Raw genomic sequence first — 14,012 nt, forward strand, 5'->3', positions numbered from 1 at the left:
CTTGAAGAGGGGGACCACCACCCCGGTCTGCCAGTCCAGAGGCACTGCCCCCGATGTCCACGCGATGCTGCAGATGCGTGTCAACCAAGACTGCCCTACAGCATCCAGAGCCTTCAGGAACTCTGGACGGATCTCATCCACCCCCGGGGCTCGGCCACCGAGGAGCTTTTTAACCACCTCAGCGACCTCCGCCCCCGAGATAGGGGAGTCCACACCCAAGTCCCCATACTCTGCTTCCACATCGGAAGGCGTGTCGGTGGGATTGAGGAGGTCTTCGAAGTATTCCCTCCACCGACCCAAAACGTCCCGGGTTGAGGTCAGCAGCACCCCATCCCCACCATAAACAGTGTTGATGTTGCACCGCTTTCCCACCCGGAGCCGCCGGATGGTGGACCAGAATCGCCTCGAAGCCGTCCGGAAGTCGTTTTCCATGGCCTCACCAAACTCCTCCCAAACCCGAGTTTTTGCCTCAGCGACCGCCGAAGCCGCATCCCGCTTGGCCTGCCGGTACCCGTCAGCTGCCTCTGGAGTCCCACAGGCTAAATAGGCCCGATAGGACTCCTTCTTCAGCTTGACGGCATCCCTCACCACTGGTGTCCACCAGCGGGTTCGCGGATTGCCGCCGCGACAGGCACCGACTACCTTACGGCCACAGCTCCGGTCAGCCGCCTCCACAATGGAGGCACGGAACATGGCCCATTCGGACTCAATGTCCCCCGCCTCCCCCGGGACATGGGAAAAGTTCTGCCGGAGGTAGGAGTTGAAACTCCTCCTGACAGGGGATTCAGCCAGACGTTCCCAGCAGACCCTCACTATACGCTTGGGCCTGCCAGGCCTGGCCGGCTTCCTCCCCCACCAGCGGAGCCAACCCACCACCAGGTAGTGATCAGTTGACAGCTCCGCCCCTCTCTTCACCCGAGTGTCCAAGACATGCGGCCGCAAGTCCGACGACACGACTACAAAGTCGATCATCGAACTGCGGCCTAGGGTGTCCTGGTGCTAAGTGCACATATGAACACCCTTATGCCTGAACATGGTGTTCATTATGGACAATCCGTGGCGAGCGCAGAAGTCCAACAACAGAACACCACTCGGGTTCAGATCGGGGGGGCCGTTCCTCCCAATCACGCCACTCCAAGTCTCACTGTCATTGCCCACGTGAGCATTGAAGTCCCCTAGCAGAACAAGAGAGTCCCCAGAAGGAATGCTCTCCAACACCCCTTCCAGAGACTCTAAAAAGGGTGGGTACTCTGAACTGCCGCTCGGCGCATAAGCGCAAACAACAGTCAGAACCCGTCCCCCCACCCGAAGGCGAAGGGAGGCTACCCTCTTGTCCACCGCGGTAAACCCCAATGTACAGGCGCCCAGCCAGGGGGCAATAAGTATGCCCACCCCCGCTCAGCGCCTCTCCCCGCAGGCAACTCCAGAGTGGAAAAGGGTCCAACCCCCTTCAAGGAGACTGGTTCCAGAGCCCAAGCCGTGCGTCGAGGTGAGCCCGACTATATCTAGCCGGAATTTCACAACCTCGCGCACCAGCTCAGGCTCCTTCCCCATCAGAGAGGTGACATTCCATGTCCCAAGAGCTAGCTTCTGCAGCCGAGGATCGGACCGCCAAGGTCCCCGCCTTTGGCCACTGCCCAGCTCACAATGCACCCGACCCCTATGGCCCCTCCTACGGGTGGTGAGCCCATTGGAAGGGGGACCCACGTGCCTTGTTCGGGCTGTGCCCGACCAGGCCCCATGGGTATAGGCCTGGCCACCAGGCGCTCGCCATCGAGCCCCAACCCCAGGCCTGGCTCCAGGGGGGGGCCCCGGTGACCCACGTCCGGGCAAGGGAAAACGTGTTTCCAAAATCTTTTTCATCATATGGGGTCTTTTGAGCCGAACTTTGTCTGGTTCCTCACCCCGGACCTGTTTGCCTTGGGTGACCCTACCAGGGGCATAAAGCCCCGGGCAACTTAGCTCCTGGGATCACTGGAACAAGCAAACCCCTCCACCACGATAAAGTGTCGGCTCCAGGAGGGGCTCACGATATCTTTGCAAAAGAATGAAGGTCCAAGTCATTAGAGTCCTGGTGCTGCATCTCTTGCTGTATGGCTGTAAGACATGGACGCTATTTAGTGACCTGAGATGAAGACTGGGCTCCTTTGGTAGTGTGCCTCTTTGGAGAATCCGAACTTTGTGTTGAATGAGTGATTGCTAGAGGAGTCCCAAATGAGGCACATTGATGCTCTCTCACAATGCAGGTAGTCACAGCACTATGGCCATGTGGCGTGTTTCCTTGATGGTGATTCAGCTTGCAGGATCCTCATTGCTGAGGACCAAGTGGCTGGACCAGGCCAAGGGGGCGCTCATGTACCACCTGGCTGTGGCAGATGGATGGCAATTTCCAGAGGTTGGGACTGGACCATGTGTCTGCCTGGGGGGTCGGTTGTGCAGGTTCTGGTGTGCAGGTTGTCGCCTTGCATGGCAGCCTTCGCCACTGGTGTGTGGATGGGTGAATGTGAGGCATGTATTGTAAAGCGCTTTGAGTACTTGTAGGAGTAGAAAAGTGCTATCTAAATGCAGTCCATTTATCATCCATTTACATATGATTGAAAATCCCCATCAAATACACTGATAATTCTAGAGATTCATATGATTTTTCCATACACATACGTCAGGATCCCAGCTGGCGACCCCCCCAGGCAGACACATGGTCCAGTCCCACCCTCTGGTACATGGGCGCCACTTTATGCAACATTGGATCATTCACCTCAGTCGATTAAAAAACACATGCAATGTGTCATTATTTAATTGAATTTTCTTTATGTAGTTTAGGACTTACTTGAAAATCATGTTTTTGATCATGTTTTTGGTAATATTTATGCAGAAATAGAGAAAGTTCAAAAGAGTTCACAAATGTTTAAGTGTCACTTTAAGAATATGAATTTATTTGAATTCAATTCCATTTTAATTCTACTTCCTTAATTTCAAATTGAAATTGCAATTCTACATCCTGTTTTCACCATAATTTCAATTCAATTCAAAATCCTGAATTGATTTGGCATTTCAGAGTCATTTCAATGCAATTCTGAATGGTGCACACCCCTGATATAAGTATATATCAAAGAGAAAATAAACATGTACCATGAGGTATTCTGTTTTGAGTAGATACCTAAAAATAAGAGTAAGCTAGATTAACTCCATTCTTTCAGCGCTGTATGAGCAGGAGTAAAAGAGTAGAATATTTTCCCAGGAATGTATATTCTGCAGTTTGCTCACAACTATCAGTGAGTCACCAAGTGACCAGTCACCAAACATTGCTATGGTCAGTTATACTACATTAATCAAAGGGAGCTTCACTGAATTTTTAAATTTTTTTACACAAACATAGAGAACCTTGTGGGGGTGGTGGGGTGCATGCATGCAGGAACAAAACAGAAAGCCGGCTTTACTTCTTCCACTAACTTGCATCTTTCTCCAGGAATGATTATAGCTAGGAGCTCTCAGTGTGATTCTCTGTGAGCCATAGCTGGGTCCTGAACTTCAAAGGGTCACCTAAAGGGGGGCAACCGGATTCGCTTTGAACACTGGATCCCGAGAGAACTAAACAAAAGATTTGTTCCCCTTGCTCACAAATCAATGAAATGTAAAGCATTTATTCCTCGCAAAAGACTGAAAAAATACCCTTTGATAACCATTCTTTCATGTCTTATAGAACGGCCACTGTAGTGAACAGATGGGAAATAAAAGACTAAACAATAAGAGGAAACGAGGAAGCATGGAAAGCTCCCAGGCCTCATCTCCGTTTTTGTCCTTCTGAATGGCTGAATGAACGTATAGCCATCAGATTTTTTGGGGTTCTCAATGTAAAGCATTTCTAAAGAAATAAATTCAAGATAAAGCTCAGATTTTGGTTTGCTGCCACACTGTAAAAGATAAAACTTAAAATACTAGGGTGACATGACGCAGTAAGAATAGTTTTCTCAACTATGTGTATTGTCATGCATACTTACATTGAGTTGTTATGCATTTTCTTGTTGGCAAAATACTTGTCATTCAACATATTGGAATATCTACATTCATACAACTACAAAATTCTTCAAGGAATTATTCCTAAATTTATGAAACTAACAATTTCCTATTTGCAATACAATTAATTCTGACTTGGCTACTTAAACCACATTTTATTTTTACTAATAATTTTCTGTTCAGCAAGCACAATTTTTTTATTTATTTTTTTTAACCAAGCCTGCCACCTTATTCAGTTAATACCCATGCAGATACCCTATTAATTATTGTCAGGAGACAAACATGACTGAATAAATCTTTTAGAATAGGGGCATACAGAGGGTCACAGACCCTGTAAAAACCAACAGAAATATGAAGACCCTTCACAAAATAACATGGGTAAACAGATCAGAAAGGCATCAAGAAGTTACAGACATATATTCCAACAGGGCACAGCTTTTGCTGGATATAGTTTGTCATCAGAATATACAAACATTTTTTCTAGGACAAAATCAAACCTGTAAAATCACTTGTCAAACAACACATTACAAAGTGTTTTTTTTAATATGCATGAGTCCCCCACAAAAAAGAAAAAAAACAAGTGACGAGTATCCTGGTACAAAAGTACAAGAATATGCCTACAGTTACACCAATAACAACACATCAGGAAGATGTACAAAATTGTTAATAGCTCAGTGGCCTGTACTACGAAGGGGGTTTAACCAAATCAGACTTAACCTGGAGGTAATTTGCAAACGCGGGGTTGACAAAATCAGGTTGTCTCAATCGGTGCTAATCAGTACTACGACGCCAGTTAAGAAGTTGATTTGTTACATCGGTGTTAACTGCATTGGATTTTGTGCGCGTTCACATAAATGGAGCGCCTGTTCAGCAGCACAAGTCACTGTTTGACTCATGGCACGATCTCCATGTTTCATGGAGGAAGACTGCATGCTAATTATGCAGGGTTATGAGGAGTTTAAATCAACGCTGCAAGGAAAGTCCAGTACCACTGCAGCCGAGTAAATGCATAAGTACATTTTCATGGTGATAAAATGTGGTCTAAAAAATCTTACGACCGAGTATTACAGTTTTTCTCCGTTGGTTTGGCTCATTTCTTGAAACAGAAATTACATTCTTAAAACTATAAGATCATTTGGCCAAACAGTCTTATAGTTCTGCGCAACATTACAGCTCACTAGCAAAAGTTCATATCTCTCCCAAAACATGCTTCAAAACTAGATTCCTTTCCCATATAAAGAGTCAGTACCATCAAAATTTCAGAGATCTTTCTCAATTTCTTTGGCTCATTTGCATTCACTTAGTGCTTTTTGCCAAAATAACCTGGATGGTTCAGCACAACACCATGGATCACCTGCAAAAGCTCATATCTCTCCCAAAACAGTATTCCCATGTGTGAAAACTAAATTCCTTTCTCATATAACTAGTCACTGCCCCCCAAAATGCATCATCCCTTTGGCATTGTGTAAGCACTGCAAGTCAAAATGCCTAGATGTTTTGTCACTATGGCAGAGGTCTAGCTAACAGAATATAATTATGTATAAAATTGAAAAAAAAAGGATTTTACAGTAAGAGCAGCCTCCAAAGTTTGACATCACACACACTGCACTCATATTGCCAAGGAAATTGAATCATTTTTATTCACACACATAAAGTAAATTCCATACATTAGAGTACATAAAAAGAAAATGTATACAGTATTCTGTATAGAAAATAAAGAGTATCTGTATAGGAAAGGAGAGTATGGTGGTAGTAGCTCCATGAGCATCCTTGGATGGGTAGTGAACCAGGCCCTGATGAGCAGGCCACGGTGGAAATTCACATTGTCCCACACGATCACATAGTGTGGTAGGTGAGGCCCTTCGAGACCTCTCTCATTTTGTGGGACCAGATCAGTATAAAGACGGTCCAAGAAAATTAGGAGCTATTAAGTGTTGTATGGGCCTAAACTGGGGATGTCTGTGGCCACACCATTCTCAGATATGGCAGCACACATTGTTAAATTGCCCCCTCGCTGGCCTGGGACATCCACCGTGACCCGCTAGCCAATGATGTTATGGCCACGTCTGCGGCCCTTGGCCAGGTTGAAACCAGCCTCATCGACAAACACGAGGATGTAAGGTGTTTCATTCCCTTCTGATGCCATTATTCTCTACAACTGAGTAAAGTGGAACCTCGGATTACGAGTAACGCAGTTTACGAGTGTTCCGCAAGACGAGCAAAGATTTTTAATAAATTTTGACTTGGAAACCGAGCAAGTCCTGGTTTACGAGCGCCAAGTATCATCAAGAATCATATGGCACACATGCGCTCCTTGTTTTTCTTGTTTTTTACGTGCGCTGGGCTTCAAAACAGGAAGCGCATGCATGCGCTTCTTGTTTTGACGCCGAGCGCACGTCATCACAACTGAACCAATGGTTATTCACTTTCTCATGCTGTGGAATTGTGGGTAATCGTCTCCCATGCTCGGTCTCAGTCGGCATGCCTCACTCGTATAGTCAAAATTTAGTAGAAAAGCACCACCTGAATAAAGGCGTAGCAGTGCGAGCGATGAATCTGTTTAACGACAATGCAATGTCCACATTTTGCGAAATCGAAAAGGAGGATGGGTTCCTTGTTCCTTGTTGCACAAACAGAAAAAGATTCCAGTGAGCCAACAGATAGCAGTGATTCCGTTAATTATAGTGAAAGTCGTCCTACAAAATAACCCTCCTCTTCTCCTCTCGTCTCCCTCACACCATCCACGATTCTTTTATATTTATATCTATATTTTGTATTAATAATTTTTATATGAATATTTTTGAGTTGTGGAACGGATCATATGAGTTTCCATTATTTCTAATGGGAAAATTCGCTTTGATATACGAGTGCTTTGGATTACAAGCATGTTTCCGGAATGAATTATGCTCGTAAACCAAGGTACAATTGTAATAGAAAATTACATAGGACTGTTCTATGTTCTCCTCCACATGTTCAATATAGCCTTCTACTGGCCACTACTCCAGTGATTCCAAACCTGGGGTACAGGCCTTTGCAGAGGTACTGCAGGGAGTATTTGACACAAAGAGGAGGGAGAAATACTGAAGACAGTTTTCTGTTGCAGTTTATAGGCAAAATGCTGTAGTCAGATAAAGCTGGATTCTGAAGGTAAAGAGGATACTGAAAAGCAAAAACAAAAATTGGGAACCACTGCTTACTGTAATGTTACAATGATAGACAACCAATAACTGACTTACATGCACATACTGGTACCACAGCTCTTTCACTCTGTCAGAGTTCCTCTCAAATGGTACCCTGTAAATCTGCTGCTTCTTCAATACCCGGTCTATTGTGGAGATGCTGATAGAGTTGACATTTTGGAATATGGCATTGTCTTGAAGGATTGCATCACGGATCTGTCTCAATGTGATAGCATTATTTGCAATCACCATGTTACAGATCTCTTGTTCTTGTCGTTCATTGAGAAGTTTTCCTTTGCCACCCATGTGAGGTTGTCGTCCAATCCTAGACATAGAAGTCAAAGGGCAACACTGTATGACAATTTGTAATGTATGCCTTATGTATTTGTTACAGAATGAGTTACCAATGTAATTGTATTGCTGTTTTACTTACAATTGTAATGCATCACTGCCCAGTGACTGGAATACTACTCTAAACTGTATCAATAATTCCAATTTATTTTCTTTGTCATTTTTATAGTATCATACTGTAACATCACTGTCTTAAAATGGATGAGAGAGGGATATAGGGCTCTCGAAGGAACAAACAGGCACGCTTAGGTTCACTCAAATACACTTTAATAAGTAATACAAAATGATCTCACATTAACACCAATACTGAGCTATCATATTGAAGGCAATGCAAAATAACTCGTACTACAACGGATATCAAATAATATATATCTTATAGCTAATAGTATTAGGTTCAAAGGTATGAATATATATATAGAAAAGAAGCAATTACACATACAAGAAGCAAGGAAACATAAAAAGTTACGAAATATTATCACAAGCGGCGATAATTTACTCGCAACAATTAAGGGAAAGCATAAGCAGTTGCAAAGCTATTTACACTCGGACGTGCCATCATCACCCACCTTCACACATGGACTGGGGAGCCCTTTCAGTCCTGGCAGGAGACCAACACGTGAGTTCCGAGAAAGTACCGGGCGATGAGCGCTCTATCCTATACTAACTATAGATATCACCTAAATAATAATTAGAATTAAGTCATCGGAAAAAATAAAAATCCTTACAAGCTTAATAGTCTTCTGATAATTCTCCAAACCCCTACGGATTAATCACCTTCGCAAGCACCGACCCACGATCTCCATTCAATCAAAAAGGTGCTTCCAGCTTTAGAACTTACCGTTTCACGTAAGTACAACATCATGTCTCCTGTTCCGTGTTCTGAGTGCAATATGTTTAGTTATTCTTCTCCGGTTATTAGCGGTACGTTTACCTGTGAGAAGTGTCAGTTAGTCGCTAGGCTGACGGAGAAGATTGTAGTTTTAGAGGGACGTATCCGGACGTTACGGGACATTCAGGAAACGGAGAGTTTTATTGATTCAGTGTTAGCGGCTCCGGATATGTCCGCCATAGGTATTCAGTCTCCCCCCGCTCCGGCAGCAGAGCCTACGCAGCAAGGCGAGTGGGTAACGACCCGGCGGCATAGTCGTAAATCCAACCAAAATTCACACCGGCACCATTCGCCCATTCGCGTTTCCAACAGGTTCTCCCCACTCAGTGAAACTCCCGCTGAGACACCTGTTGAAAGTGCTCTAGTAATAGGCGACTCTATTCTAAGAAACGTGAGAGTAGCGACTCCGGCGACCATAGTTAATTGTCTCCCTGGTGCCAGAGCGACCGACATCTCGGCAAACTTAAAAGTGCTGGCTAAAAGTAAACGTAAATACTCTAACATTATTATCCACGTCGGCACTAATGATGTCCGATTGAGGCAATCGGAGATCACGAAATCAAATTTTATAGAGGTGTGCAACCTTGCAAAGAAGATGTGTGTGTCAGTAACGTGCTCTGGCCCTATCCCTGCTAGACGTGGCGATGAAATGTACAGCAGATTATCGTCGCTACATCGCTGGCTGTCGGAATGGTGCCCGATAAATGGTGTGGGTTATATTGACAACTGGCGGATGTTTTGGGGTAGGCCTGGGCTTTTGAAGAGGGACGGTATTCACCCCTCGCGGGCTGGTGCTGACCTCTTGTCTAAAAGCATAGCTCATAGTCTCCAGACAAATCGCTGACTAACTATAGCCAAGCCCAGGCGGCAGGCAAACCGGCATAACCGACCGCCTGCTAGTCGCCTAGAGTCGTCACCTAGGGTTCATTTTATTGAGACTGTGTCTGTTCCCCGCGTTTTTAATCATGGAAGCCGATTCCACCGTAGTGTGTGCCATAATAACTTAATAAAAATTACAATGAATCCGTTACTAGAAAACAGCTGTGATGCAGGGCTTAAACTTAAACTTGGACTTATGAATGTAAGATCACTGGCTCCTAAGGCACTATTAATAAATGAAATAATTACTGATTTTAGTCTTGGTGCCATATGCCTCACGGAGACCTGGCTTAAACCAAATGAATTCATGGCACTGAATGAATCTACTCCAGCTGAATACAGTTACAAGCATAACCCTCGACCAAATCGCAAAGGTGGTGGTGTTGCTGCAATTTTTCAATCCAGCCTAGGAGTGACTGAGAAATGTGGTCTTAGTTTCAGCACATTTGAAACTCTTGTTCTTAGTCTTGCTGGCTCATCTCTTTCTTGCTCTTCACCCCAAATCACCATTGTTATTGTTTATAGACCACCTGGGCCGTACAGTAATTTTCTTAAGGAGTTCGCTGATTTTTTAACTAACCTGGTGGTCAGTACTGACAAAGCTGTTATTGTGGGTGATTTTAACATTCATATGGAGAAAGATAGTGATCCTTTAAAAATAGCGTTTACAGCTATTCTTGACTCTCTAGGTGTATGTCAGAATGTAGTCGGGCCTACTCATGCCTGTAACCATACCCTTGATTTGATTATTAGTCATGGCATCTTGGTGGAACATGTATCTATTATGCCTCAGAGTCCCCTTCTCTCTGATCATTACTTGTTAACGTTTGAAATCCAGTATAGCCTCCCGTTGACCGCAGCTCCAAAGTACAGAATCAGACGTTCCATTGCCTCACTAACTACAACAACATTTATGAAACAACTTCCACAGTCCTTCAGCCTTACATCTGAAGCATCGTGTATAAATGAACTTGAACAGGCGACTGCAAACATGGATAAATCCCTTCGTAGCACACTAGATCTTGTAGCTCCACTTAAGAAAATAAAGCATAGAGATAAGAAACCTGCCCCCTGGTACTCTGATCATACACGTGAACTCAAACAGGCATCACGCAAGCTAGAGCGCAAATGGCGCTCAACTAAACTAGAAGTTTTCAAATCTGCATGGAAAGAGAGCCTGTCTAAATACAGACAAGCACTAGTGTCTGCTAGGTCTGTGTATCTCTCCAGATTAATAGACGGGAACAAAAACAATTCAAAATTCCTATTTGAATCCGTGGCTAGGTTAACACAGAATTCTCCATTAAACTCGCAAGTCCCACAATCTCTTAAGAGTAATGACTTTATTACATTCTTTAATGGTAAAATAACTAAGATTAGACAGACCATCCAGTGCACATCCTTAGCTACCTATGACTGCCAGACTCCTGCTAGTCTTATGCCTATCAATAATGAGACTTTTGAATCTTTCATTCCTATAAAACACCCAGAACTCCTGAGCTTAATTTCCTCCTGTAAATCCTCTACAAGCCTCATAGACCCAATTCCTACAAAATTTTTCAAGGAAATCGCACCACAGATTAGCAATACCCTGTTAAATGTGTTAAACTCTTCTCTTAAGCTTGGATATGTTCCTAAACCTTTTAAATTGGCTGTTATTAGACCCGTTCTAAAGAAACCAAATCTTGACCCTAGTGTTTTAGGAAACTATAGACCAATCTCAAATCTTCCTTTCATTTCAAAGATCATGGAAAAGGTTGTAGTTCGTCAGTTGTCTACTTTCCTACAAAAAAATAATAATAATGAATTATATCAGTCTGGCTTTAGACCAAACCATAGCACAGAAACTGCTCTAGTCAAAGTAATGAATGATTTACTTATGGCTTCTGACCGTGGCTTGATATCGCTGTTGGTATTACTGGATTTAACTGCAGCATTTGATACTGTGGACCATAATATCCTCTTGGACCGGTTAGAAGGTGTAGTTGGCATTACAGGGACAGCACTCTCTTGGTTCCGCTCATATTTAACTGATCGCTATCAGTATGCACATGTGAACAACGAATCATCCAAGGCCACCAAAGTCACATACGGTGTCCCACAGGGATCAGTACTGGGCCCACTACTGTTTACACTATACATGCTACCGCTTAGTAACATTATTAGAAAACATGGTGTTGGGTTTCATTGTTATGCAGATGATACACAGTTATATATATCTGTTAACCCTGATGATACATCACTCCTATCTCGGTTAGAAGATTGTCTGTTAGATATTCGGTGCTGGATGGCAAAAAAATTTCTAATGTTAAACACAGAAAAAACAGAAGTACTGGTGATTGGTCCCAAGGCTGCAAGAAATAAGTTTCACCACCTCAGCATTAGTGGCCTTCCTACACAACCTAACACAGTTAGAAATCTTGGTCTTCTAGTAGATTCAGATCTATGTTTTGATGCTCACATAAGAAGTATTACTAGAACTGCGTTTTATCATCTACGAAACATAGCCAAGCTTTGTAAGATGCTCTCACTTCGTGATGCAGAAAAATTAATACATGCCTTCGTAACTACCAGACTAGACTACTGTAATGCCCTCCTTTCTGGTTGCCCGTCTGGTTCCTTAAATAAACTTCAGCTGGTACAAAATGCGGCAGCCAGAGTTCTCACAAACACTAAAAAATTTGATCACATCACACCAGTCTTATCCTCCCTTCATTGGTTACCAGTTAAGTCTCGGATTGACTATAAAATACTGCTGTTAACCTATAAAGCACTGAATGGCCTTGCACCAGACTACCTTAATAATCTGCTGACCACATACAATCCCCCACGCTTGCTTCGATCTCAAGGTGCGGGATATCTGTTAGTACCTAGGGTAGAAAGATCTACGGCAGGCTGCAGAGCTTTCTCCTATAGAGCTCCTCAGCTGTGGAACTTTCACCGGATGTGCGGGTTTCAGGCTCACTTTCAATATTCAAGTCTAGACTAAAAACACACCTATTTAGTTTAGCTTATAGGGACACTAGTTCTAGCTCTAGCTAGCTTCTCACTCCCAGTTAAACCGATAGTGTGAGGTGTAGAGCTGGGTGGGGATCGGTGCCATTGGCTTTGGATAAACTGAATTGACAGTGCTGTCACTCTAGCTTCACAATTGCTTGTGGGATTGGAGTGCTGACATTTCAGGGACTCCCCATGCCTGCATTCCCACCTGCCTCTCCCTCCTACTTATGCTGCCATAGCCATATCTGCCGGAGCATTGCACTTCATATTGCACTCATCTAACTTTTAGCACTGCCTATAGTCTCCCTTACTTTGACTAATTGCATTTATTTCCACCACCTTCTCCTGGGTGGTGCTACCTGGAGCTTTCAATCTATCAAGATGTCCAGCACACCCTGCAACATGTGACGTCGCCACTGCCAATGACGACCGTGCATCCAGCTCGCCGTTCTGCCAGTGTCATCTTCCTTGTATGACCCGCTCCCTGCCTTCTGGCTGCCTGGCGATTGGAGGAAGTGTTGGCACCGGCTTGTCATCTCCCCCCTGCTCCCCGTTTGTGTTTCAGACTAAACTGTATTTGACTCTCCCTGCCGGCCCCTGGAGGATGGGCTCCCCCTTTGAGTCTGGTCCCCCCCAAGGTTTCTTCCTTCTAGGGAGTTTTTCCTTGCCACTGTCGCCTATGGCTTACTCACTGGGGGCTTTGGGTGGGGATGCTGTAAAGCGCTTTGGGACAATGTAATGTTGTGATAATGCGCTATACAAAAATAAATTTGTTGTTGTTGTTGTTGTATCCCACGGCTGAACTCCGGTCAGTACTGGGTTCTCCCCCTTCCTTTATACTAAATTTAGAGTTGCGTGTGGGCAGGGGGTAAGCTGGCCAGGCTCACCCCTTCCCCCCAGGCAATATATGGTGCTCCAATTCCCCCTTTAGTCCGAGTGATTCTGCTTGCGATAATACAATACAATGGGCGTCCTGGCGCCAGGTGTCTTTGCGCAACGCCTCCCTGTTCCCCCCTAAAGGCAATATAGGGTGCTGTATACCGACCCCCCACCCTATCTCCCGAAACCAAGATAAGCATCCTGCATGCCGATCTAATGGCCCAGATGAGCATCCTGGCTTCTTTTATGAGCCCAAGTTACAATAATTCCATCATTGACTGAGTACATATCTGTTTTCCCTGCGAAAGGTTTGGATGATGGAGGAGACTGTAGAGCGAGGCACAATAGGCTGCACTCGGCAACCTGCCTCTGCCATTGTGAGGCAATGGTTGACGACATGGTCTATAATTGTGGCCCGAATTTCAACCGGGACAGAATGGTGTCTTCGTGATCCTCGGCCTCTTCCCTATTCCATCACCACGCATCCTCACTCCTCCTCCTCTTCTTCTTCCTCCTCTTCCTCGTGCAGGAAGTTGGCCTTGTTCATTTACTTGGCGAGGTACCTCCATGTTCATACTGCAAATGGTACTGGCCCTGGCCAAGCTCTATATGTACATGTTTGGCAGCATTTACAACCATAGACAGCACCTGTCAGGTAACTAAACAAACTGTCTGGTGGTCATCTGAGATGTGGGAAACTCCTCCTTCGTTAGTCAAGTTCTACAGTTTTTCTCAGTTGCTTTGATGCATTTCTCACAACAGAGTTGAAGTTCTCAAAACTGCTCGTTCAATTCCCACAACCTCTAGTCAGTTGTGCAGAT

The sequence above is a fragment of the Paramormyrops kingsleyae genome, chromosome 25 (assembly GCF_048594095.1).
Source record: "Paramormyrops kingsleyae isolate MSU_618 chromosome 25, PKINGS_0.4, whole genome shotgun sequence".
Classification (NCBI taxonomy): Eukaryota; Metazoa; Chordata; class Actinopteri; order Osteoglossiformes; family Mormyridae; genus Paramormyrops; species Paramormyrops kingsleyae.